This window comes from Hyperolius riggenbachi, chromosome 1, assembly GCF_040937935.1.
Source record: "Hyperolius riggenbachi isolate aHypRig1 chromosome 1, aHypRig1.pri, whole genome shotgun sequence".
In the NCBI taxonomy this organism is placed as follows: Eukaryota; Metazoa; Chordata; class Amphibia; order Anura; family Hyperoliidae; genus Hyperolius; species Hyperolius riggenbachi.
The window spans coordinates 653,905,148-653,933,102 of NC_090646.1; the positions used below are offsets into that span (position 1 = coordinate 653,905,148).

Genomic DNA, 27,955 nt, shown 5'->3' on the forward strand with positions numbered 1-27,955 from the left:
AGTATCTGTAGTGAATATGAGGCAGTCATGCAGTGTGTATCTGTAGTGAATATCAGACAGTCATGCAGTGTATCTCTGTAGTGAATATCAGGCAGTCATGCAGTGTGTCTCTGTAGTGAATATTGAGCAGTCATGCAGTGTGAATCTGTAGTGAATATGAGGCAGTCATGCAGTGTGTATCTGCAGTGAATATGGGGCAGTCATGCAGTGTGTATCTGCAGTGGATATTAGGCAGTCATGCAGTGTGTATCTGTAGTGCATGTCAGGCAGTCATGCACCGTGTATCTGTAGACAATATCAGACAGCCATGCAGTGTGTAACTGTAGTGAATATAAGGCAGTCCTGCAGTGTGTATCTCTAGTGAATATCAGATAACCATGCAGTGTGTATCTGTTGTGAATATAGGGCAGTCATGCAGTGTGTCTCTGTAGTGAATAACAAGCAGTAATGCAGTGTGTACCTGTAGGGATTACCAGGCAGTCATGTAAGGTCTATCTGTAGTGAATATCTGGCAGTCATGCAGTTTCTTTTTGTAGTAAATACTGTATATCTCGCAGTCATGCAGTATGTACCTGAAGTGAGTAACAGGCAGTCATGCAGTGTGTATCTTTAGTGAATATCAGGCAGACATGCCATGTGTATCTGCAGTGCACATCAGGCAGTCATGCATGGTGTAACTGTAGCGAATATCTGGCAGTTATGCAGTTTGGATTTGTACTAAGTATATCTGGCAGTCATGCAGTGTGTATCTGAAGTGAATTTCTGGCAGCTCTGCAGTGAACATAAGCAGTAAGTACCATGCCTTCATGCAGTCTGTCTTTGTAGTGATTACCAGGCAGTCATGCTGTGTGTAGTAAATTTCAGGTCATACAGTCATGCAGTGTTTCTGTAGTGTATATCAGGCAGTTATGCAATGGGTGTCTATAGTGAACATACTGTAAGGCAATTATAACCTGTGTATCTGTAGTTTATATTGGCATTTCCAACAAAACCCATTACTTAGTAGACACTTACGCAATATATATTTCTATTTATTTTTGACTATCATGTATTGATCGTATTTAGTAAACATAAAGTAATAAAGCAGTATATTCCTATTTCTGATAGTAATACAGCGTGCATCTACATTCAATATAAGACATGCACAAACACACACACAAACTGTGTAATGAGAGAAAATATCGGGCAATTGCAGTGTGTAATTTTCAGTCAAACAGTATGTATCAATAGAGAAAAGAAATTGATATTGGCACCTCTGACCATACCTATACCAGTAGATATACATATTATATATATATATATATATATATATATATATATATATACATATATATATATATATATATATATACATATATATATATATATATATATATATATATATATATATATATATATATATATAGAGTTGGGCCGAACCTCCGATTTTAGGTTCGCGAACCGGGTTCGCGAACTTTCGCGGAACGTTCGGTTCGCGTTAAAGTTCGCGAACCGCAATAGACTTCAATGGGGATGCGAACTTTGAAAAAAAAAAATAATTATGCTGGCCACAAAAGTGATGGAAAAGATGTTTCAAGAGGTCTAACACCTGGAGGGGGGCATGGCGGAGTGGGATACACGCCAAAAGTCCCCGGGAAAAATCTGGATTTGACGCAAAGCAGCGTTTTAAGGGCAGAAATCACATTGAATGCTAAATGACAGGCCTAAAGTGCTTTAAAACATCTTGCATGTGTATACATCAATCAGGTAGTGTAATTAAGGTACTGCTTCACACTGACACACCAAACTCACCGTGTAACGCACCGCAAACAGCTGTTTGTACTAGTGACGGCCGTGCTGGACTGGTGCGCACCATGGCGAGAGTGCAGGTTTTGGTGGCTTTACAGCCCATATGGTCGGCCTGGCTGATGTAGCTGAATGACAGAACAGTGACTGTCCAGCTGATCAAATTTGGTCTGACCACAATGAAGCAACGACCTTATTATCTTTTGTGTGCCCCCCGAGACACTCATCACTCACGGTCATTGCTTCATTGTGATACGCAAGCCCCTTCACCACGGCAAGGTAATGATCACGAAGGGGAATGGGCGCATGTACATGCCTTTTCTTTTGTTGTTGCAGCTGCCCTCAGTGCAGCCAGAAAAATTAGGCAGTCATGTACACGCACCATAAAAATTATTACAGCGGCCGCTGCTAGCAGCGGCCTAAAAAATTCAGCAATCCGCCTGGAGTCCCGGACCCTGTTGGTGGTGGCGGAGAAGGTAGTGAAGCGGCCTGCAGGCAGACATGCTGTGTGGAGGGACTGGGAGCGACTTAGTCTTTTTGGGGCAGGCCAGGCAGCCAGTCACACGGCGTGCAGGCAGAGATGCTGTGTGTGCGGGGACTGACTTAGTCTTGGGGCGGGCAGCAGCCCTCCGGGATCCATGCCTCATTCATTTTGATAAAGGTGAGGTACTTAACACTTTTGTGACTTAGGCGACTTCTCTTCTCTGTGACAATGCCTCCAGCTGCGCTGAAGGTCCTTTCTGAGAGGACGCTTGCGGCAGGGCAGGAGAGAAGTTGGATGGCAAATTGGGACAGCTCTGGCCACAGGTCAAGCCTGCGCACCCAGTAGTTCAAGGGTTCCTCATCGCTGTTCACAGCAGTGTCTACATCCACACTTAAGGCCAGGTAGTCGGCTACCTGCCGGTCGAGGCGTTGGTGGAGGGTGGATCCGGAAGGGCTACGGCGAGGCGTTGGACTAAAGAACGTCCGCATGTCCGACATCACCATGAGATCGCTGGAGCGTCCTGTCTTTGACTGCGTGGACACGGGAGGAGGATTAGTGGCAGTGGTACCTTGCTGGCGTTGTGCTGTCACATCACCCTTAAAGGCATTGTAAAGCATAGTTGACAGCTGGTTCTGCATGTGCTGCATCCTTTCCACCTTCCGGTGAGTTGGTAACAGGTCCGCCACTTTGTGCCTGTACCGAGGGTCTAGTAGTGTGGCCACCCAGTACAGCTCATTCCCCTTGAGGTTTTTTATACGGGGGTCCCTCAACAGGCAGGACAGCATAAAAGACGACATCTGCACAAAGTCGGATCCAGTACCCTCCATCTCCTCTTGCTCTTCCTCAGTGACGTCAGGTAAGTCAACCTCCTCCCCCCAGCCGCGAACAATACCACGGAAAGGTTGAGCAGCACAAGCCCCCTGCGACACCTGCTGCGGTTGTTCTCCTGCCGCTGTCCCCTCCTCCTCCTCCTCCTCCTCCCCCAAAGAAACACCTTGCTCATCATCCTCTGAGTCTGACTCGTCTTCTGCACACGACCTCTCTTCTTCCTCCTCCTCCCCCCTCTGTGCTGCCGCAGGTGTTGAGGAAACAGCTGGGTCTGATGAAAATTGGTCCCATGCCTGTTCCTGCCGTAACGGTTCCTGGTCACGCTCATTCGCAGCTTCATCCGCCACTCTACGCACAGCACGCTCCAAGAAGTACGCGTAGGGAATTAAGTCGCTGATGGTGCCCTCACTGCGGCTCACCAGGTTGGTCACCTCCTCAAACGGCCGCATGAGCCTGCATGCATTTTTCATCAGTGTCCAGTTGTCGGGCCAGAACATCCCCATCTTCCCAGACTGTTTCGTTCTACTCCAGTTGTAGAGGTACTGGGTGACGGCTTTCTTCTGTTCTAGCAGGCGGGAGAACATGAGCAGGGTCGAGTTCCAGCGAGTGGGGCTATCGCAAATGAGGCGTCTCACCGGCATGTTGTTTTTACGCTGAATTTCTGCAAATCGTGCCATGGCTGTGTAAGAGCGCCTCAAATGCCCACAGAACTTCCTGGCCTGCTTCAGGACATCCGCTAAGCCAGGGTACTTTGCCACAAATCTTTGAACCACTAGATTCATGACATGTGCCATGCAGGGTATGTGTGTCAGCTTCCCCATATGCAAAGCGGCAAGCAGATTGCTGCCGTTGTCGCACACCACGTTGCCTATCTCCAGGTGGTGCGGGGTCAGCCACTCATCCACCTGTTTCTTAAGAGCAGCCAGGAGAGCTGCTCCAGTGTGACTCTCCGCTTTGAGACAAGCCATGTCTAAGATGGCGTGACACCGTCGTACCTGGCATGCAGCATAGGCCCTGCGGAGCTGGGGCTGTGTAGCTGGAGAGGAGAACTGCCACTCAGCCAAGGAGGAGGAGGAGGACAGCGAAGAGCATGTAGCAGGAGGAGAGGAGGTGGCAGGAGGCCTGCCTGCAAGCCGTGGAGGTGTCACAATTTGGTCCGCCGCTTTCTGCTTGCCATCGTTCACCACCAGGTTCACCCAATGGGCTGTGTAGGTAATGTAGCGGCCCTGCCCGTGCTTGGCAGACCAGCCATCCGTGGTCAGGTGTACCCTTGACCCAACGCTCTTCGCAAGAGATGACACCACTTGCCTCTCAACTTCACGGTGCAGTTGGGGTATGGCCTTTCTCGAAAAATAAGTGCGGCCTGGCATCTTCCACTGCGGTGTTTTCCGATGGCCACAAATTTACGGAAGGCCTCAGAGTCCACCAGCCGGTATGGTAACAGCTGGCGAGCTAACAGTTCCGCCACGCCAGCTGTCAGACGCCGGGCAAGGGGGTGACTGGCCAAAAGTGGCTTCTTCCGCTCAAACATTTCCTTCACGGACACCTGACTGCTGCTGTGGGCAGAGGAGCAGGAACCGCTCAAGGGCAGAGGCGGAGTGGAGGAGGGTGCCTGTGAAGGTGCAAGGGAGAAAGCGGCAGAAGCAGATGATGCACCTGAAGGAGGAAGAGGAGAAGGAGGGTGACTTTTCTTTTGTGTGCTGCTGCTGCTTTTGCTCAGGTGGCCATCCCATTGCTGTTTGTGCCTTTTCTCCAGGTGCCTTCGTAAGGCACTTGTCCCTACGTGAGTGTTGGCCTTTCCACGGCTCAATTTTTGTTGGCAGAGCGAACAGATGGCTTTGGTCCGATCTGAGGCACACACATTAAAAAATTTCCACACCGCTGAGCCACCCTGGGATGTGGGCACTATGGGGACCTCAGCAGCTGATGCTGAAGGGCAAGTTGGCTGGCTGTACATAGGTGGCGATACATGGTGCCGGACTCTGCCACCAGCTGTTTCTGACGAAGAGCTGCCCCAGCTTCTTTCAGCAACTTCTCTCCTCCTACTACTCTCTGACTCCCCCTCTGAACTGTCCCCCTCTTCATCTCCTCTATTGGGAACATACAGAGGATCCCTATTACCGTCATCATCGTAGTCATCCTGCCCAGCTTCGCTTGCCTCAGACAAATCCAAACTTGCACCATCAGTAGGTCCTTCATCCTCCTGACACGTTACATCCATAGTGTTGCCGCGTAACTCAGACATATTTGCTGGTGAAAATTCATCTGGCTGTAACAACAATGGCTGTGCATCAGTGATTTCAACACTAAATAATTCTTGCGAAGTGTCAAATGCAGCGGAAGTGGTGCTAGTAGTAGCGCTGGTGGCTGAGCAAGATGAGGTGTTCTGTGTCGCTAAATACTCAACCACGTCCTGACAATCTTGGGAGGTGATGGGACGTGCCTTCTTCCGAGCACTGTACTGTGGGCCAGGTCCACACGAAATTACATTTACACGACCTCGCGCAGACCTGCCGGGTGGCCTGCCTCTGCCTCTGCCTCTGCCACTACCTCTTCCTCTTCCTCTACCTGTTTTGTCCATATTGGGTATGCACGGAGTGGTATATCACACTGCGTGCACTCACGTAGGTAGGTGGGTTCACTTAACTGCACAGGTATGCGCACTGATGCGGTGGGTTCACTGAACAGAACAGGTATACAGTGGCGGGTTCACAGAACAGGTATGCAGTGGCAGGATCACTGAACACAATAGGTATGCAGTGGCGTGTTCACTAAACAGGTATACAGTGGCGGGTCCACTGAACAGAACAGGTATACAGTGGCGGGTTCACAGAACAGGTATACAGTGGCGGGTCCACTGAACAGAACAGGTATACAGTGGCGGGTCCACTGAACAGAACAGGTATACAGTGGCGGGTCCACTGAACAGAACAGGTATACAGTGGCGGGTCCACTGAACAGAACAGGTATACAGTGGCGGGTTCACAGAACAGGTATACAGTGGCGGGTCCACTGAACAGAACAGGTATACAGTGGCGGGTTCACAGAACAGGTATGCAGTGGCAGGATCACTGAACACAATAGGTATGCAGTGGCGTGTTCACTAAACAGGTATACAGTGGCGGGTCCACTGAACAGAACAGGTATACAGTGGCGGGTCCACTGAACAGAACAGGTATACAGTGGCGGGTCCACTGAACAGAACAGGTATACAGTGGCGGGTCCACTGAACAGAACAGGTATACAGTGGCGGGTCCACAGAACAGGTATGCAGTGGCAGGATCACTGAACACAATAGGTATGCAGTGGCGTGTTCACTAAACAGGTATACAGTGGCGGGTCCACTGAACAGAACAGGTATACAGTGGCGGGTTCACAGAACAGGTATACAGTGGCGGGTCCACTGAACAGAACAGGTATACAGTGGCGGGTCCACTGAACAGAACAGGTATACAGTGGCGGGTCCACTGAACAGAACAGGTATACAGTGGCGGGTCCACTGAACAGGTATGCAGTGGCAGGATTACTGAACACAATAGGTATGCAGTGGCGTGTTCACTAAACAGGTATACAGTGGCGGGTCCACTGAACAGAACAGGTATACAGTGGCGGGTTCACAGAACAGGTATACAGTGGCGGGTCCACTGAACAGAACAGGTATACAGTGGCGGGTCCACTGAACAGAACAGGTATACAGTGGCGGGTTCACTGAACAGGTATACAGTGGTGGGTCCACTGAACAGAACAGGTATACAGTGGCGGGTTCACAGAACAGGTATGCAGTGGCAGGTTCACTGAACACAACAGGTATGCAGTGGCAGGTTCACTGAACACAACAGGTATGCAGTGGCGGGTTCACTGAACAGAACAGGTATACAGTGGCGGGTTCACAGAACAGGTATGCAGTGGCAGGATCACTGAACAGGTATGCAGTGGCAGGATCACTGAACAGGTATGGAGTGGCAGGATCACAGTACAGGTATGCAGTGGGCTGAGGGCTCACTGAACAGAACAGGTATGCAGTGGCAGGATCACTGAACAGGTATGGAGTAGCAGGATCACAGTACAGGTATGCAGTGGGCTGAGGGCTCACTGAACAGAGCAGGTATGCAGTGGCAGGATCACTGAACAGGTATGCAGTGGCAGGATCACTGAACAGGTATGCAGTGGCAGGATCACTGAACAGGTATGCAGTGGCAGGATCACAGTACAGGTATGCAGTGGGCTGAGGGCTCACTGAACAGAACAGGTATGCAGTGGCAGGATCACTGAACAGGTATGGAGTGGCAGGATCACAGTACAGGTATGCAGTGGGCTGAGGGCTCACTGAACAGAACAGGTATGCAGTGGCAGGATCACTGAACAGGTATGCAGTGGCAGGATCACTGAACAGGTATGCAGTGGCAGGATCACAGTACAGGTATGCAGTGGGCTGAGGGCTCACTGAACAGAACAGGTATGCAGCCAGGAAGAAGTTAAGCCTAACTAATCTTTCCCTATATGAGAGACTGCAGCAGCTCGCCCTACTCTCACTAATGCAGGCACACGAGTGGCCGTATTGGCCGCCGCTGCCTGCCTTATATAAGGGGGGGTGGGGCTCCAGGGGCTAGTGTAGCCTAATTGGCTACACTGGGCCTGCTGACTGTGATGTAGAGGGTCAAAGTTGACCCTCAGTGCATTATGGGGCGAACCGAACTTCTTCCGCAAAAGGTTCGCGTGCGGTACCCGCACGCGAACCACCTACGTTCGCGCGAACCACGTTCGCCGGCGAACCGTTCGGCCCAACTCTATATATATATATATATATATATATATATATATATATATATATATATATATATATATAATGTATTTATTATGTACAGTCAATTTAAGGTAATATGGCAGTATAGTCCTATTTCTGATAGTAATACAGCCTGCATTTAAAGTCAATATCAGACACACACACACACACACACACACACACACACACACACACACACACACACACACACTGTACACACACAGTGTGTGTGTGTGCGTGCGTGCGTGCGTGCGTGTGTGTGTCTGTGCATGTGAGAGAAAATATCAGGCAATTGCAGAGTGTATTCTGCATCAAACTAAATGTATCTATAGGGAAAATAAAAAAAATGTACATTAAGTATCGGTTGTAATCATCAGGTAGTCATGCAGTGTGAATTTGTATTGAATAGCAGGCAGTCGTGCAATGTGCATTTGTAGTGAATATCAGGCAGCCATGCAGTGTGTATCTGTATTGAGAATCCGGCTGTCATGCAGTGTATGTGTAATGAAGGTCAGGCAGTCATGCAGTCTGTATCTGCATGATATCAGGCAGCATTACAGTGTATACCAGCAGTAATTATTCATACAATGTGTCTCTGTAGTGTTTTTCAGGCAGTCATGCAGTGTTTATCTTTAGTGAATATCAGGCATTCATGGAGTGTGTATCTGTAAATAACAGACAGTCATGCAGTGTGTTTCTATAGTATATAATAGGCAGTCTTGCAGTGTGTATGTGTAGTAAATATCAGACAGCCTGTTAACCTGCTGAGCGGTCTGGACGAGCTCAGCTCATCCAACACCGCCAGAGGCTGCCGCTCAGGCCCTGCTGGGCCGATTTCCACCAAATAAAAAGCAGCACACGCAGCCGGCACTTTGCCAGCCGCGTGTGCTGCCTGATCGCCGCTGCAGCGCGGCGATCCGCCGCGTGCAGCGGCGAAAGAGGGTCCCCCCAGCCGCCTGAGCCCAGCGTAGCCGGAACAAACAGTTCCGGCCTGCGCTAAGGGCTGGATCGGAGGCGGCTGACGTCAGGACGTCGGCTGACGTCCATGACGTCACTCCGCTCGTCGCCATGGCGATGAGGGAAGCGAAACACGGAGGGCCGCTCATTGCGGCCTTCCGTGTTATTCCTTGCCGCCGGAGGCGATCGGAAGATCGCCTCCGGAGCGCCCTCTAGTGGGCTTTCATGCAGCCAACTTTCAGTTGGCTGCATGAAATAGTTTTTTTTTAATTTAAAAAAAACCCTCCCGCAGCCACCCTGGCGATTTAATCAGAACGCCAGGCTGGTTAAGCTTGGAGGTGTAATCTCCACAGTCAGCATACAACACATAAGCTGACGTGAAGGAGGTACACACACCAGCACAAGGGATCAGGATATCCCCAGTTTAGTGGAGGAGAGGACTGACTCCAATAGGAGATTGTGGTGCACAGAGCCGGTGCAGATCCGAACAGCCACAAACACTTTCGTAATAACGTCTCAGCGCAAAGTAGCGCTGAGCGCATAAACCAGGACTGAGGAGATCAGGACAGGTAGACAGAATGAACGCTTGCTAGCTAGCGATTACTTAGCGACAGCAAGCGTCCAAAACCAGACAGACTGGAATGAGGCAGCCAATGCGTTGCGGCGATGGCGTGCCTCACAAAGACAGGACAGGAGAGACAGGAAATAGCAGGATCAAGATAGATGAACGTAACACAGATAAAATACACAATAAGTATGTTTTCCTAGCGTATTACAATTACAGCTATCAATGAAACTATTCGTAACGTCTGACTAACATATGTATATATCGGCAATGAACCGATATATGACATAAGCAGGAACGCTGACTAGGACTGGAGTAATACAGGGAACAGGACTCAGAAGGATTCGCTATCTCTTCGCAGAGATGAACGCAATCCACAAACAGTAACAGAACAGGATTCAGAAGGATTCGTTATCTCTTCGCAGAGATGAACGCAATCCACAAACAGGACCAGGAACAGGATAACTAGCTCAGCGTGCTGGAACGCTGACTAACGGAACACAGGATATAAACAGTTCGTGTACGTATATATCAGCGACACTGATATATCAACGTAACACGGATACAAGGAAAATAACAAAATGCGCAAGTATGCGTATATATTGGCGATGAACCAATATATGACACAAGACAAGCAAGTAACAACTTCTAGAACAAGAGCAGAACTAGGAGGACTCGCTGACCCCTTCGCAGGAGTCAGCGCAGTCCACACGGACCAGGAACGAGGTGGGGCACGAGCAGAGTAACAGATAGAGTCTGAGACTATGGTAGCCCATGAGACATTGCAGGAAGCAGTTCTTTATACTGAGGTCATCCAATGGGAGCAGACCTGCAGATTCCCACACAAGTGAATGGTAATTAATCACAGGCTGATAGCAGGAAAAGGCAGACAATGATATGCAGCCTGCAGGAAAGGGACTGCCCCTCCACTGCAGCAGACAATGTTTGTTTACACAAGAGCATGTTAAACTGTCATTAATTTCAGAGTGACTGCAGATGGAATCAGCAACTAGTTTAAGTGCAAACCAAACTATGCAAGAAAATGCATGTAATGACATCAGAACTGCTTGGGTTACAATACCACTGCAGCCAGCAGTAAACGCTGCAGACATGATCATAACATTACCCCCCCCCCCCCCCCCCTTAAAAGCGGATACCAGACGCTTTTCGAAACTGAAATTCCCAACAAAACAATCTGACTGATAATTCATGATGACCGGGACAGCCCGGCAAGACCAAATTCCAGAATCAGTCCCCACAAGACTGGACTGTAATGAGGCAGCAGCAGGCTGAACGCGGACGTTTGTTCGCGTCCGCATCAGCAGCGCAACCGCCCGCATGGTCGCATGCGGAACGCGGAGAAACGTCCACGTCCGCAGCGGTAGCACGATCCACCGTTCAGTCGCAGACCTCTCGGCGTACTCCACGTCGAGGCTGCACTCCTGGAACACCTTCACAGGCCTCATGGCATGCTGCTCGCCGAGACACCTCTCATGACAGTCTGGACCCCGTAGGGGCCGCGCGCGTGTGCAGTAGAGCCTTTTATACTCTTAGAAAGAGAGTCAGCTGACCAGCTGGTCAGCTGACCAGCTGGTCAGCTGACCTCAGCAAGGTCCTTGAGCTGTGCTGCAAGGTCCTTGAGCCACGTTGTGATTGGTTGAATGGCTGGGCGGGCTGTTTGAGTCCAGCACAGTATAAAAGCAGGCATTCTGTCAGTTGCAAGTTGTCTGCAGTCAGCGAATACTTGTGTGTTAGCACTCAGACCCTAGTCAGATCCCAAAGTGTGCTAGAACCAGCTGGAGCTGGGGATCCACACTTAGCCAGATTCTGTTGATAGCCTAAAGTACTAATTGCATTGTATATTGTGTATGACCTTTTGCCTGTTACCTCATTATTCTCTTGTCTCCTGATTTTGTACCTCGCCAGCCCGTACCGTTACCGACTATTGGCTTGGCTTCTGACTTCCCTTGTGTTTCTCGATTCTGTACCTCTGCTCATCTGATTTCCCGTTGCTGACCTTGGCTTGACCTCTGATCTTGATTTCTGTCTGACGATTCGGTACTTCTCTGCCAGTTCTGATACCGAACCGTTTTCCGTTTGACTTCGCCCCCTTTAGTGGGTTTCCACTAAAGGGTTTACTTTGCTGAGTTCTTCTTGCGGGGAACTCAGTAACTCCTCAGCATATCATTACTGTTGAGGAACGCAATTCTGCGTTCTTATCCTAGTCGCAGAATCGCACACACTGCCCTTCCTTCCAGAGGTCACCTTCCCTCTGAGTTAACGTCAGTGTGGTGGGTTTTCCACAAGTTATCTGTTCCTTGTGTTTTCCAGAGTACGCATAAATATTTGTATTATTGGTGCTGCCGCAGATCACCATATAATCAAATATATCTGTATTACTAGTGATCAGTGGTGCTCAGCAGAGCTCGAATATTCGAGTAGCTCGAATATTCGAGCTCTTTTTCAGCTATTCGAGCTCGGTATTCGAGCTCCGAATAGCTGGAGCTATTCGAATGGGCTATCCGAGTACACTCGAATAGCCCATTCACTATTCGAGCTATTCGAGCAACTCGGCGCTATTCGAGCTCGGTACCGAGCTCGAATAGCGTCATAGCCCAGATTGATGTCCTTAGAGCCAATCAGAGGGCTCCCAGGCCCTCTGACGGCAGCCAATCACAGAGGGGGACCCTGGCCAGCCCCTACCCTATAAATAGCGGCCGCCATGTTACGTTTCTCCATGCTTGCCTGAGACTTGTACAGAGAGAGAGTTGCTCCTTTGTGCTTTGGCTTAGCAAGTGCTCTATTGTGATCATTTACCTAGCGTTTTTGCTCACCTACACCTGCCATATACACCTATATTGTTGTTAGTTAGATAGACATTGTATTTTAGTTAGTAGCTTGTGTGTTACATTAGAGACAGGCAGCTGCTGCAAGCTTACAGGTTTAGGCCTCAGGGGGGCCTTGCCTCTGTGGGCAGCTGTCCTCTGTTTATTTCTCTCATCTATACCAGTATTTCTGCTGTCCTTTACTAATAGTATTGTAGTTATACTGTACTAGGAGTAGGACACTCACTGACTGTCACTGTTTATAGGCTACTAGCTAGCTCCTGCGTGTGTGCACTCACTCACTGTCTGTGTGTACACACACTCTATTTCCTTCTGATTACTGATAGATTATTGTTAGTTAGTTGTACTTACTGTTACTACTTACTCTTACTGTACTAGGAGTCTAGGACACTCAGTCAGACAGTCACTGTGTTCATAGGCTACTAGCTCCTGCGTGCGGTCACTCACTGTCTGAGTGTACACACACCACCCACACTCCATTTCCTTCTGATCGCTGATTGATTATTGTAATTAGTTAGTTCTACTTACTGTTACTACTTACTCTTACTGTACTAGGAGTCTAGGACACTCAGTCACTGTGTTCATAGGCTACTAGCTCCTGCGTGCGGTCACTCACTGTCTGAGTGTACACACACCACCCACACTCCATTTCCTTCTGATCGCTGATTGATTATTGTAATTAGTTAGTTGTACTTACTGTTACTACTTACTCTTACTGTACTAGGAGTCTAGGACACTCAGTCACTGTGTTCATAGGCTACTAGCTCCTGCGTGCGGTCACTCACTGTCTGAGTGTACACACACCACCCACACTCCATTTCCTTCTGATCGCTGATTGATTATTGTAATTAGTTAGTTGTACTTACTGTTACTACTTACTCTTACTGTACTAGGAGTCTAGGACACTCAGTCACTGTGTTCATAGGCTACTAGCTCCTGCGTGCGGTCACTCACTGTCTGAGTGTACACACACCACCCACACTCCATTTCCTTCTGATCGCTGATTGATTATTGTAATTAGTTAGTTCTACTTACTGTTACTACTTACTCTTACTGTACTAGGAGTCTAGGACACTCAGTCACTGTGTTCATAGGCTACTAGCTCCTGCGTGCGGTCACTCACTGTCTGAGTGTACACACACCACCCACACTCCATTTCCTTCTGATCGCTGATTGATTATTGTAATTAGTTAGTTCTACTTACTGTTACTACTTACTCTTACTGTACTAGGAGTCTAGGACACTCAGTCACTGTGTTCATAGGCTACTAGCTCCTGCGTGCGGTCACTCACTGTCTGAGTGTACACACACCACCCACACTCCATTTCCTTCTGATCGCTGATTGATTATTGTAATTAGTTAGTTGTACTTACTGTTACTACTTACTCTTACTGTACTAGGAGTCTAGGACACTCAGTCACTGTGTTCATAGGCTACTAGCTCCTGCGTGCGGTCACTCACTGTCTGAGTGTACACACACCACCCACACTCCATTTCCTTCTGATCGCTGATTGATTATTGTAATTAGTTAGTTCTACTTACTGTTACTACTTACTCTTACTGTACTAGGAGTCTAGGACACTCAGTCACTGTGTTCATAGGCTACTAGCTCCTGCGTGCGGTCACTCACTGTCTGAGTGTACACACACCACCCACACTCCATTTCCTTCTGATCGCTGATTGATTATTGTAATTAGTTAGTTCTACTTACTGTTACTACTTACTCTTACTGTACTAGGAGTCTAGGACACTCAGTCACTGTGTTCATAGGCTACTAGCTCCTGCGTGCGGTCACTCACTGTCTGAGTGTACACACACCACCCACACTCCATTTCCTTCTGATCGCTGATTGATTATTGTAATTAGTTAGTTCTACTTACTGTTACTACTTACTCTTACTGTACTAGGAGTCTAGGACACTCAGTCACTGTGTTCATAGGCTACTAGCTCCTGCGTGCGGTCACTCACTGTCTGAGTGTACACACACCACCCACACTCCATTTCCTTCTGATCGCTGATTGATTATTGTAATTAGTTAGTTCTACTTACTGTTACTACTTACTCTTACTGTACTAGGAGTCTAGGACACTCAGTCACTGTGTTCATAGGCTACTAGCTCCTGCGTGCGTGCACTCACTGTCTGAGTGTACACACACTAAATTTACTTGTGATTACTACTGATTATTGTAACTGCTAGTTGTACTTCCTGACTGTTACTACTTACTTACTGTACTAGGGGACACTCACTCAGTCACCTCACCAACCAACCCACTCCATTAAAGTACCCCACTTTTCACCCGCCCTTTTACAAAACTTTTGTCTATACGCCCAAAACATTTAAGATGTCTGGAAGTGGCAGCCAGCGCGGTTTGGGCAAGGGGAAGGGCAGCAAGGGAATCAGGAGGAGAGGGAGCAGCATTGTGGCAAGCCGCGGCCGCGGGCGCGCCACCATGCACAGTTCCGCAGCAGCAGCAGCAGCGTCAGTGGCTAACATTCCTCCCATAGCCACTGGCCGTGGACGCCTTGGGCGCCGCCCAGCAGGAGCATCTGCAACTCACGCTGCAGAGACACAGCAGCAGCAGCGTGTAGCACCTGCTCCGATTTTCCTCCAGCCGGGTCGGAAACGTCCCATTGAGGAAAAGGATGCAGACACTGTGGTGCAACTCATGACGGAGGATGAGCAGCCCGCCATCAGCTCTGCATCCGAGGCCTCCACCCTCACCACCACCACCACCACCACCCCTGTTCGCAGCAGCCGCCCAGCAGGGTCTGGGGAGGAGGCCAGTTCACCGTCAGTCGCCGACCTCTCATTCAGCACTCTTTTGACCCCAGGCATGATGAGTCAATTGTCTGCTGTTGTTGGCGATTTTGAGGAGGAGATGCTGATGGGCACTTTGGGGGATGAGGGATTGGACAGCAAGACTGTGGCGACAGTCAAGCAGCCCATCCATGCATCAGGAGAGGAGTTTGGGGGGTCATCATCCCAGCAGGACATGTTTGAGGAGGGGGAGGATGATGTTGATGACCCGGTGACAGACAGAGACTGGGTGCCACCACCTCCAGGGGATGTCGTCCTCAGCAGCTCGGAGGAGGAGGAGGATGCGCTTGTGGGCCTTGCAAGGAGGCGCATCATTGCAAGCATTGGCAGCGACCCACAGCCTGCTGGTGTCTCAGGCTCAGCAGCAGCAGCAGCAGCATCAGCCAGTACCACCACCAGCCGCACCCAAGCCCCCCCCCCAACCACCACAGGGAGACAGGCAGCAGCGCTTCCATGCCGTAGGGGGATGTTTCTGTCACCAATCTGGCGCTTTTTCACCATGCCCACTGTGTACAGCAAGTACGCCACTTGCAACCACTGTCAGCGGAAGTTGAGCAGAGGTGCAGACCCCTTAAAGTTCAGCACCAGCTCGCTGATCAACCACCTTGCGGCTAAACATTTCCACCAGCATGAGGAGTTCCAGAGGCTGAAGGCATCTGGTGCTGGCAGTGGCACCACACCCATCACTGCACAGCCTTCAGCAGCAGCAACAGCAGCCATCCGCCCTCCTGCTCCTCCAGCAGCACCAGCAGGAGTGCGGAAACGCACTGCTCCTCCCCCCTCTGCAACTCCTGCCGCCGACACTGAGGCCTGTTCTGGCAGCCAGTCCTCAGTGGCCTCCTCCGCTGTGTCTGGTGATTCCCGTGTCAGCAAAAGGCCACGCCAGAGCCTTTTGAGCGAGTCCTTCCAGGGGGTGGTTAGGGCTCTGCCTCCCAGCAGCCGTCGCGTGCGGCAGCTGAACGGCTTGCTGGCACGGGCCATGTGCTCCCAACTCCTGCCGTACACGCTCGTGCAGGAGGGGAGCGACATGCGGGCGCTGCTTGCTTGTGCAGCCCCAGACTGGCAGCTCCCCAGCAGACACTTTTTCTCCCGCAAGGCCATTCCAGCACTGCACCGCTTTGTGATGGCCAATGTGGAGCGAGGGCTGGAGCACGCGGTTGGTGAAAGGGTCCACGTCACCATGGACTCCTGGAGCAGCCGCTTCGGGACAGGCCGCTACCTGTCCTTCACTGTCCACTGGGTCAGCTTGGTGGAAGGGGGTGAGGATGGGAGAGCAGCAGCGGGCACAGCAGCAGCAGCAGCAGCAACACAGTGGGTGGTGCCACCCCGCAGGGTCAGGGGAACTGCAGCGGGTTCCTCCGATCCTCTGCCATCCTCCGCCACACCTGGCCAAACCCCCCGCCTCAGCAGCAGCGTGAAGGCCCGCCACTGCCAAGCGCTGCTGCACTTGGTCAGCCTTGGCAAGACCAAGCTGACGGCAGCCCACGTGTTGGCCAAACTCCAGGAGCAGGAGAGGATTTGGCTGACCCCCAGAGGCCTCAGAGTCGGAGAGGTGGTGTCCGACAATGGGGCCAATCTGGTTGCTGCCATAGACAGGGGAAACCTGACCCACATCCCCTGTCTTGCCCACGTGCTGAACCTGGTGGTGCAGAAGTTCCTGCGCACCTACCAGGGGATGGGCGAACTGCTGGAAACGGCAAGGAATGTTGTGCGTCACTTCCGGCGCTCGGCTGCAGCCTGTGCGAGCCTGGAAGACGTGCAAAAGGAGCTGGATCTGCCACGCCATCGGCTGATCATTGACGTTCCGACTCGCTGGAACTCCACCCTGGCGATGTTGGAGCGTATGGTTGAACAGAGGCACGCTGTCAACCAGTACCTTGCCCTGGCCACTGTTTCCGCAGCTCGGAGAAGGGACAAGACCAGCAACATCCCGTCCATCGTCCCCGATGATGACTGGAGGCACATGCAGCAGGTGTGCTTTGTGCTGGCTCCCTTCCTGCAGGCCACAAACATGGTGAGCAGGGACCATGCTATGGTCTGCGAGTGGGTGCCCCTGGTTTCTCTGCTGAACAGGGCCCTCGATGGTTTGCTGGAACAGGGAGCGGCAGCCTTGGACCAGCAGGAGCGGCAACCAGCTGCGCAGTCCACCTCTGAGGGGGAGGAGGAGGAGGACTTGGTGGAGGTCCCTGACCTGGCTGCTGATGAGGGGGATCAGCACAGCGCAGCTGAGTTGGTGCGGGGGTGGAGAGAGGATGAGGCGGCAGAGGAGGAGGATGAGGACAGCACTGACGTCGATGTGCCAGCAGACGTGGCCCGCCTCTTCCCAATGGCAGCGCACATGCTGGCGTGCCTGCGCAGGGACCCCAGGGTGATCCAGATGAAGCAGAGGGAGGACATCTGGATCAGCATGATGTTGGACCCACGCCTCAAGGGGAAGTTGAGCCAGTTCCTGCCGCCTGCAGGAGGAGACCCAGCGCAACAAATAAGGAGCTTGCAGCAGGCCCTTGTTGAGCGCTTGGAGGAAGCCTTCCCCCAGCCTTCCACCCCCACTGTCCAGCAGCCAGCACAGAGGCAGCAGCAGGTGCCTGCATCCAGCAGCAGCAAGCGCCCCACAGACCTGCTGTCTCTCAGCCACAAGCTCTACAGGACTGTAGAGGCTCCGGCAGCAGTGACTAGAGAGGAGATGCATGCAGCAGCATCCTCCTCCGGTCACAGCCAGCGCCTGACCCGCATGGTGGCTGACTACATGGGGTCGTACAGCGGGCTTGACAGCGATGCCCCTGTTGATCCCATGGAGTATTGGGTCAAGCGCATGGAGATCTGGAGCGAGCTAGCGCAGTACGCCCTGGAAGTGCTGTCCTGCCCCCCTTCCAGCGTGCTGTCCGAGCGCTGCTTCAGTGCAGCTGGTGGCGTGGTCACCGAGAAACGCTCACGTCTGTCTCACAAGTCTGTGGACAGACTGACGTTTCTCAAGATGAACCAGGCGTGGGTGGAAGGCGAGTTCCTGGCCCCTGTTGTCGGCGAGAGGGGGACATGAACTGGCTGCCGGAACCATCGTTAATGTGCCTTACCACCCTTTACCACCTCATGTATCCTGCTCACTAAGCCAGCCTGGTTCACTTTGACTATTACGTCGCCTGCAGCCACACATTTTACACCTACAGTGGGCTGCTGTGTACTGCCCTTCTGCTGTCTGTCTGTGTTTCCCACTGCCAGGGTACACAGAATGACCTTCTTCTGCTGCCACTCTGCCACCAGCTATTACGTCAAACAATAGCTATATTGGTTGCAAAACCGAAACCAAACAAACCATTAAAAAAAAAAAAGGTTTAATTTTTCTGAGGTGCCCGGGTTGAAAACTGTGTTGTCCCAGTTGTGTATTGGACACAATGTGGGCTGCACGACCGCTGTCTGGGACCTCCTGTTGTGTTTATTTACGGCCCTGGTATCACCGCTAGGTACCAGGGCTATTATGTCACGCTGCCTACCTGCTGCCACACTCACACTACTCCTCCATTCCTCCTGCTGCTGCTGTCTGTCTGTGTTTCCCACTGCCAGGGTACACAGAATTACCTTCTGCTGCCACACTGCCACCAGCTATTACGTCAAACAATAGCTGCTCACATAATTACTCTCCTCCATTCCTCCTCCTGCTGCTGCTGCTGTCTGTCTGTGTTTCCCACCGCCAGGGTACACAGATTTACCTTCTGCTGCCACTCTGCCACCAGCTATTACGTCAAAAAATAGCTATATATCTGTGTAATTGGTTGTAAAACCAAAACTACAAAACCATTACAAAAAAAGGTTTAATTTTTCTGAGGTGCCCGGGTTGAAAACTGTGTTGTCCCAGTTGTGTATTGGACACAATGTGGGCTGCACGACCGCTGTCTGGGACCTCCTGTTGTGTTTATTTACAGCCATGGTATCACCGCTAGGTACCAGGGCTATTATGTCACGCTGCCTGCCTCATTGACTGCATGCTGCCACACACTCATCCTCCTCCTCCTGCTGCTAAATTTACCTCCTGCTGTCTGTGTGTTTCCACTGCCAGGGAGCACATACAATGGCGCTTCCAACATGCGTGCGCCACCAGCTATTTGTTGTTACGCTCAAAAATAGCTGCATTTCTTTAAAAAAAAAAAAAATGAAAAGAGAAATAAGTGACGAAGAAGACGATATAGAAGAAGATGAAGAAGAAGAAGAAGATGAAGAAGATGAAGAAGAAGATGAAGAAGATGAAGAAGAAGATGAAGAAGATGAAGAAGAAGATGAAGAAGAAGATGAAGAAGATGAAGAAGAAGATGAAGAAGAAGAAGAAGAAGAAGAAGAAGAAGAAGAAGAAGATGAAGAAGATGAAGATGAAGAAGATGAAGAAGAAGATGAAGAAGATGAAGATGAAGAAGATGAAGAAGAAGAAGAAGATGAAGAAGAAGATGAAGAAGATGAAGATGAAGATGAAGATGAAGAAGATGAAGATGAAGAAGATGAAGAAGAAGATGAAGAAGATGAAGAAGAAGATGAAGAAGAAGAAGAAGAAGAAGAAGAAGAAGAAGATGAAGAAGATGAAGATGAAGAAGATGAAGATGAAGAAGATGAAGAAGAAGATGAAGAAGATGAAGATGAAGAAGATGAAGAAGATGAAGAAGAAGATGAAGAAGATGAAGATGAAGAAGATGAAGAAGAAGATGAAGAAGATGAAGAAGAAGATGAAGAAGAAGAAGAAGAAGAAGAAGATGAAGAAGATGAAGATGAAGAAGATGAAGAAGAAGATGAAGAAGATGAAGATGAAGAAGATGAAGAAGATGAAGAAGAAGATGAAGAAGATGAAGATGAAGAAGATGAAGAAGAAGATGAAGAAGATGAAGAAGAAGATGAAGAAGAAGAAGAAGAAGAAGATGAAGAAGATGAAGATGAAGAAGATGAAGAAGAAGATGAAGAAGATGAAGATGAAGAAGATGAAGAAGATGAAGAAGAAGATGAAGAAGATGAAGATGAAGAAGATGAAGAAGATGAAGATGAAGAAGATGAAGATGAAGAAGATGAAGAAGAAGAAGAAGAAGATGAAGAAGAAGAAGAAGATATAGAAGAAGAAGAAGAAGATATAGAAGATAAAGAAGAAGAAGAAGAAGAAGTATATACAGTACTGAACAAAATTCTGGACACAACTTCTCTTTTCACCTTTTTTTTTTTTTAAAGGAACATCCCCACATAATCACTTGCTGTTGTCACTTGGAAAAAAATATGTTTCTTGCATCATTAACCCTCAAAACAAGTGTTGGGAAGCTATTTAAGGCCAATTCGAATAGTCAGCTCGAATAGTTAGCTCGAATACCGACTCAAATAGTGAGCTCGAAGTCCGAGGTCGAATCGAATAGTAAAAATTATTCGACTCGAATATTCGACTGACCTCGAATAATTTACTATTCGAATTCGACCAAACTCGAATTTTAAAAAGGGGTATTTGAGCATCACTACTAGTGATACTGCGGATCACTAATAATCAGAAAACTCTGAAGTGTATGCACCAATCACCACATTACAGTACTGCAGACCAGTAAAAGTAACATGGAGGGAGTTGCCGAGCAGTTGCAGACTTTAACTGCAGCAGTCGATGAGCTTAGAAACACCGTTGCTGCTCAGCAGGTCCAGATCAACCAGCTGACTGAGGCCTTTCAGAGACTACCGGCACCACTTAATATTCTACCCTCCCCAGCCAGTAGCGAGCCTAAGATGGCTCTTCCTGAAAGATTTTCTGGTTCTCGGTCCGACTTCAGTAATTTCAAAAATCGTTGTTTAGCCTATTTTCAGATGAGGCCCATGTCATCTGGTTCTGAGGTACAGAGAGTAACATTAATTAAAACTTTGTTACAAGGGGATTCTCAGACATGGGCTTTCAGCTTACCTGAGGGTCACACTGCCTTATCTTCTGTGTCCGAGTTTTTCAAGAACATGGCCATCATATATGAGGATCCTGATTTAGCCGGCACTGCCGAGCGTAAACTCCGAAGCCTAAAGCAAGGCAATCGTATGGTTGAGGAGTACGCTGCCGAGTTTAGAAGGTGGGCGGTCTCAGCGAGGTGGGATCAGTTCACTCTGCTAGACACATACATGACCGGTCTCTCTGAGTCTATTATTGATGTCATGATAAGCCACCCTGAGCCCAAAGATGTAGATGCAGCTATTGCCTTATCGGTTAAAATCGATAGACGCATTCGTTATCATAAAAAGGGCAGGTCATCTGTGCTAGTTAGAGCGCCCTCTACTGTTGGTTCCCCTGAGGTTCCAGAGGAGGAGCCAATGCAGTTGGGGCATGGACGACTCTCAGTCGCTGAGAAAGCTAGGAGAAGGAAGGAGGGTCTGTGTCTATATTGTGGGGAAAGGGGTCATCGAGTGCAGAACTGCAGTAAGAAGGCGGAAAACTTGTCCGCTTAGGGATGGTTGGAGGTACCACCCTAAGCGAGCCAGTTCTACCTCCATGTCAGAATAAAATCTTGCTGCCCTGTTCTCTTCATTGGGAGAACAGTGACTTCCTTACCTCTGCATTTGTTGACTCTGGGTCAGCTGCCAACTTCATTGACAGAGACTTTGCTTTAAACTTTAACATTCTCATTCTTCCCATACAAAGACACATCTATGTTACAGCAATCGATGACTCTCCTTTACAGAACAAGACACCTCTTTGTCAAACTCCGCCGCTCACACTTCAGGTTGGAGTATTGCACACTGAGGTCATCCAGTTCTATGTTCTAAAGATGGCCACCTCATCCGTCATACTGGGGCTACCATGGTTGAAGAAGCATTCCCCTCAAATAGACTGGAAAGAGGGTCAATTATCTGCCTGGTCCCCCTATTGTCAGGAGAATTGTCTGAAATCTATTTCTGTGTGTGCTTCAGAGGTCCAGGTCCAGGGGGTCCCATCTCAGTACACTGATTTTTCCGATGTATTTTGTCCTCGATCTGCTGACAGGTTGCCTCCACATAGACCCTATGACTGCCCCATTGAATTGAGACCGGGTACACTGCCTCCTAGGGGTCGTTTGTACAACCTCTCCAGCCCTGAAAAGGTTGCAATGAAAGATTACATCAAGGAGAACTTGGAGAAGGGATTTATCCGCGCCTCCAAGTCTCCTGCGGGTGCAGGTTTCTTTTTTGTTAAAAAAAAGGATGGTGGTCTTCGCCCCTGCATAGACTACAGGCAGCTAAACAAAATCACCATAAAAAATCGATACCCTCTTCCACTCATTGATGACCTGTTTACTCAGATTACTGAGGCCTGTGTTTTTTCAAAATTAGACTTGAGGGGGGCATACAATCTTATTCGGATTAGAGAGGGCGACGAGTGGAAGACCGCATTTAACACTCCTGACGGTCACTATGAGTATTTAGTTATGCCCTTTGGATTGTGCAATGCCCCAGCTGTCTTTCAGGAGTTTGTAAATGATATTTTCAGAGATGTGTCTGGCAGGTTCACAGTGGTCTATCTGGATGATATTCTAATTTTTTCAAAAAATTTACAGGAACACAGGCAGCATGTAAAATTTGTGTTACAGAAGCTCAGGGAGAACCAGTTATATGCTAAACTGGAGAAATGCCTCTTCGAGGTGAAAGAGGTGGCATTTTTAGGGTATATCATTTCCACCTCTGGACTGGCAATGGATCCAAGCAAAGTCTCAGCAGTTTTGGATTGGCCGCAACCTTCAGGCCTCAAAGCCCTGCAGAGATTTTTAGGCTTTGCTAACTATTATAGGCGGTTTATTAAGGGGTACTCTTCAGTTGTCGCCCCCATGACCCAGTTGACCAAGAAAGGCGCTGATGCGACTAACTGGTCACCAGAAGCCATTGAGGCCTTTCAATCATTAAAAAGATCTTTTTGTTCCGCCCCCATATTGCGTCATGTTGACGTCACCCGCCCCTTCATAGTAGAGGTAGATGCATCGGAGGTTGGGGTTGGGGCAGTCCTCTCGCAAGCTTTTGGACCCGATAATAAGGTTCATCCTTGTGCATTTTTTTCAAGAAAGTTTGCACCGGCAGAGAGGAATTATGATGTGGGGAACCGGGAATTGTTGGCTGTTAAGTTAGCTCTAGAGGAGTGGCGTCATTGGTTGGAGGGGGCAGAATTTCCCTTTACTGTTTATACTGACCATAAGAACCTTGAATACATTGAGAAGGCCAAAAGATTAACACCCAGGCAGGCGAGATGGGCACTTTTTTTTTCCCGGTTTGATTTTATCATAACCTATAAGCCTGGGGATAAGAATGTTAAGGCTGACGCCTTATCCAGGTGTTTTGAATCTGAATCTGCCCTACCAGCCACCCCTGTCAATATTCTACCTGAAAGGTATTTTCTGGCAGCCACGGAGATCTCCGAAGACTTGTCAAAATCGCTTATTGCATGCCAGTCCAATGTTCCCAATGGAAAACCTGAGGGACTTCTGTACGTCCCTATTCGTTTTCGGGAACGGGTGCTCCAGATGTTTCATGAACATAAGAATGTGGGACATCCAGGTATTGCCAGAACCCAGGAACTCTTGAATAGGGCAGTCTGGTGGCCTTCTTACATGTCTGATTGTGAGGAATTTGTTAAGTCCTGCTCTGTCTGTGCCAGGAGTAAGTCCTCCAGGAAAGCTCCAGCAGGCTCTCTTCAGCCCCTGCCTTCTCCACAGGTTCCATGGTCTCACATTTCCATGGATTTTGTGGGTGAGCTGCCTGAATCTGAAGGTAACACTGTCATCTGGGTTGTTACGGACAGATTTAGTAAAATGGCACATTTCGTTGCTCTGTCTGGGTTTCCATCTGCCCAAAAATTGGCAGATTTGTTTATTAATAACATCTTTAAGTTACATGGAATTCCGGTGGATATTGTATCTGATAGGGGGGTACAATTTGTGTCAAAATTCTGGAGGGCCTTTTGTAAGGATCTGGGGATTTCTTTATCATTTTCTTCAGGTTACCATCCCCAGACTAATGGGCAGACGGAGAGGATCAATCAGTCCATGGAGCAATTTCTTAGATGTTACATAGCAGATGCACAACATCTCTGGACAAGATTCCTTCCATTTGCCGAATTTGCCCACAATAACCTGAAAAACGCATCCTCTGGTTATTCTCCCTTTCAGATTGTCAATGGGAAGTGTCCCAAGTTTACGTCACTTCCAGTCAAGGAGTCACCTCTTCCAGCTCTCCAGGAATGGCAGGGGACTTTCAGAGAGATCTGGGGGAAGGTCAGAGATAATTTGGACAAAGCTTTTTCTGTTCAAAAGAAATTTGCTGATAGAAAACGTTCCACTGAGTGGAACTTTATTCCAGGAGATTATGTTTGGGTCTCTACTAGACACATTCCTCTCAGGCAACCATCAGCAAAATTAGGTCCTCGCTTTATCGGGCCTTTTCCTATAGAGAGTAGGATCAATGAGGTCACCTACAGGGTAAAATTACCAACTAATATGAGATGTGGCAGGACTTATCATGTTTCTTTATTGAAGCCTGCGGTAAGGGTAGATTCTACTCCCCCTGCTCCTGTGGTAGTGGATGGGGAATTGGAATATGAAGTCCAGGACATTTTAGATTCCCGTTTTTCACGCAACAAGCTCCAGTATCTGGTGCACTGGAAGGGGTACGGGCCAGAGGAGAGGTCATGGGTTCCCCTTCGAGATCTTCATGCTGAGGAGAAAAGGAGGAGATTTCATGAGTTGTATCCTGGGAAACCGGGTGAGGCACGCCCGGAGGTCATGCCTGAAAGGGGGGGTACTGTAATGAGGCAGCAGCAGGCTGTCCGCATCAGCAGCGCAACCGCCCGCATGGTCGCATGCGGAACGCGGAGAAACGTCCACGTCCGCAGCGGTAGCACGATCCACCGTTCAGTCGCAGACCTCTCGGCGTACTCCACGTCGAGGCTGCACTCCTGGAACACCTTCACAGGCCTCATGGCATGCTGCTCGCCGAGACACCTCTCATGACAGTCTGGACCCCGTAGGGGCCGCGCGCGTGTGCAGTAGAGCCTTTTATACTCTTAGAAAGAGAGTCAGCTGACCAGCTGGTCAGCTGACCTCAGCAAGGTCCTTGAGCTGTGCTGCAAGGTCCTTGAGCCACGTTGTGATTGGTTGAATGGCTGGGCGGGCTGTTTGAGTCCAGCACAGTATAAAAGCAGGCATTCTGTCAGTTGCAAGTTGTCTGCAGTCAGCGAATACTTGTGTGTTAGCACTCAGACCCTAGTCAGATCCCAAAGTGTGCTAGAACCAGCTGGAGCTGGGGATCCACACTTAGCCAGATTCTGTTGATAGCCTAAAGTACTAATTGCATTGTATATTGTGTATGACCTTTTGCCTGTTACCTCATTATTCTCTTGTCTCCTGATTTTGTACCTCGCCAGCCCGTACCGTTACCGACTATTGGCTTGGCTTCTGACTTCCCTTGTGTTTCTCGATTCTGTACCTCTGCTCATCTGATTTCCCGTTGCTGACCTTGGCTTGACCTCTGATCTTGATTTCTGTCTGACGATTCGGTACTTCTCTGCCAGTTCTGATACCGAACCGTTTTCCGTTTGACTTCGCCCCCTTTAGTGGGTTTCCACTAAAGGGTTTACTTTGCTGAGTTCTTCTTGCGGGGAACTCAGTAACTCCTCAGCATATCATTACTGTTGAGGAACGCAATTCTGCGTTCTTATCCTAGTCGCAGAATCGCACACACTGCCCTTCCTTCCAGAGGTCACCTTCCCTCTGAGTTAACGTCAGTGTGGTGGGTTTTCCACAAGTTATCTGTTCCTTGTGTTTTCCAGAGTAAGCATAAATATTTGTATTATTGGTGCTGCCGCAGATCACCATATAATCAAATATATCTGTATTACTAGTGATACTGCGGATCACTAATAATCAGAAAACTCTGAAGTGTATGCACCAATCACCACATTACATGGACCCATCAGAACCAGAACCTACAGAACCATGCCCGTCAGCACCACAAGCCTCAGTGTGATACCCATCAGAACCACGACTTCCAGAGAAAAGCCCCCAGAAACTCTCTGAGCGATACCCACCGCCTTCCCGGGACTGTCCAAAAACGCCAAAGCCTTTGCAATGCCCACCGGAACTGTCCCCACCAACACAAAACCCACCGTTGAACCAGTCCAAGGTACCAGGACAAGTTTCCTCAGAGATCTCCCAGAACACTTGGAAGCTCCAAAGAGATCCCCACAGGTCAGAACGCCCCTTAGGCTCACATGGAGAACCATCAAGAACCCCTATGGAACCCAGGGCAACTCTAGAGTCAGGGTCACAAGGACAAACATCAAGATCAGGGTTTTTAGGGACCAGAACCATCTCCGGGCATGCAGGCCAACCGGCAACATCAGAACATGTCTCCACTAGGGAAGCGTGTGAGCACGCCAACACAGACACACTTGGGCACTCTGGCATACGAAGCACATCTGGGCACACTGGCACAAGAGAGACTTCTGGGCATGTCAAGGAACTGCAAACCTCAAAGTCAGTCAAGGTAGGACCGAAACCAGGACTGGGCAAAAAAAAATCATCATGACTAGACTTCACAGTTACTGGATTCTCACTAAAAAATGCAGGATCAGACTTAGATGTCTCTGATTCCAGCAAAGTTATTAACAAATCATGTTCAGGGGCATTTACAAGACAGGACAAATCTTCTGATGTATGCACCGAACTAGACAGGGTTCCCATAACTTCTTCTGGACTAGACAGAGACTCATCAAATACACTGGATTGGAGCTCATGAAGGGCTGCAAAACAAGTCAGTAGTGCAGCAATCCCCACTGAACTAGGCAAAACTGAGTAACTCACTGGACAGGAAGGGGACTCAGGAACTTCTGCCACACCGGCCAGAGAACCAGAATTTTCCAGGATACAGGGCTGGGTTTCAGAAACACTCATTAACCCGGACTGAAATTCTGAGATTTCTATTGTTTTTTCCAGCGAGTCAGAATTATCCATGTTACAGGGCAAGACTTTTGAAACATTCAGAGGACAGGGCTGGAGTTCCTCGGCTGTTACAACACTGGAGAGGGACTCAACAACATTGGTTAAATCAGACTGTGTACAGGGCAAGGTATCTAACACACTTGCTGACGAGGACAATATTTCAATGGCTTCTGCTTCGCTGGGCAGAAATTCATCAAGTTTTATTAGAGCAGACTGTAATTCCAAAACAGCTGCTAGACAAGTGAATATTACTGCAACACCAACTGAGGTAAGCAGTGCCTCAGACTGTTCTGCTAGAGGGTTTGAAGTATCCAAAGTACTGGGTGAAGCATAAGACTCTGTGACCACAGCTTCACTGGACAGGATCACTGAACAGTCCACACTGCAGGGCAAAACCATGGAAGCACCTGCTGGACAGCATAATGATTCTGTGACCTGAGTTTCATTGGAGAGATCTACTGCACAATTCATGGTACAGGGCAAGTTCACTGGAACATTTTCTGAACACGGTAATAATTCTGCGATTTCGGACTCACATAGCAGACGCTCTGAGTTATTCATGAAACTAGAGTGAGGTGTAGAAACAGGAAGATCAAAACACAATGTTTGCGCATCTAAATCACCATTCAATTGTGAAATTGGAAAATTCAGATGCTGGGGTTCTGAGATTTCTGGACAGGATTGCTGGGACTCAGAAACTGATGTAGTGCATCTATTGGCATCTGCTGGATCAGACAGGAGTTGAACTTTATTAACACAGGTAATTTCTGCAGAAGTGTTTGCAGAGACAGGCAAGATTTTTCTGGTGTCTGTTTCACTGAACAAAGACTCATGAGTACTGGCTAGGCTGGACTCAGAAGTCAGCAGGACCTCTGGGTCCTCTGCTGAGAAATTTGTGCAGGGCAAGATTAAGGAAGTATTAGTAATTTCTGTCTTACTGGGAA

General features: G+C 49.0%; 1 protein-coding gene and 1 long non-coding RNA gene across 24 annotated transcripts in view; one reads left to right on the forward strand and one right to left on the reverse strand.

The window, feature by feature from the left end:
- Nucleotides 1-27,955, reverse strand: part of CELF4 (CUGBP Elav-like family member 4) — a 1,336,489-nt gene that overhangs the window by 1,251,645 nt on the left and 56,889 nt on the right. The window lies entirely within an intron of this gene.
- LOC137531984 (uncharacterized) overlaps nucleotides 712-27,955 on the forward strand; it is a 406,169-nt gene continuing 378,925 nt past the window's right edge. Inside the window, exon 1 of the long non-coding RNA XR_011023828.1 lies at nucleotides 712-789. This is a non-coding gene — a long non-coding RNA (uncharacterized lncRNA). The remainder of the gene's footprint in view (nucleotides 790-27,955) is intronic.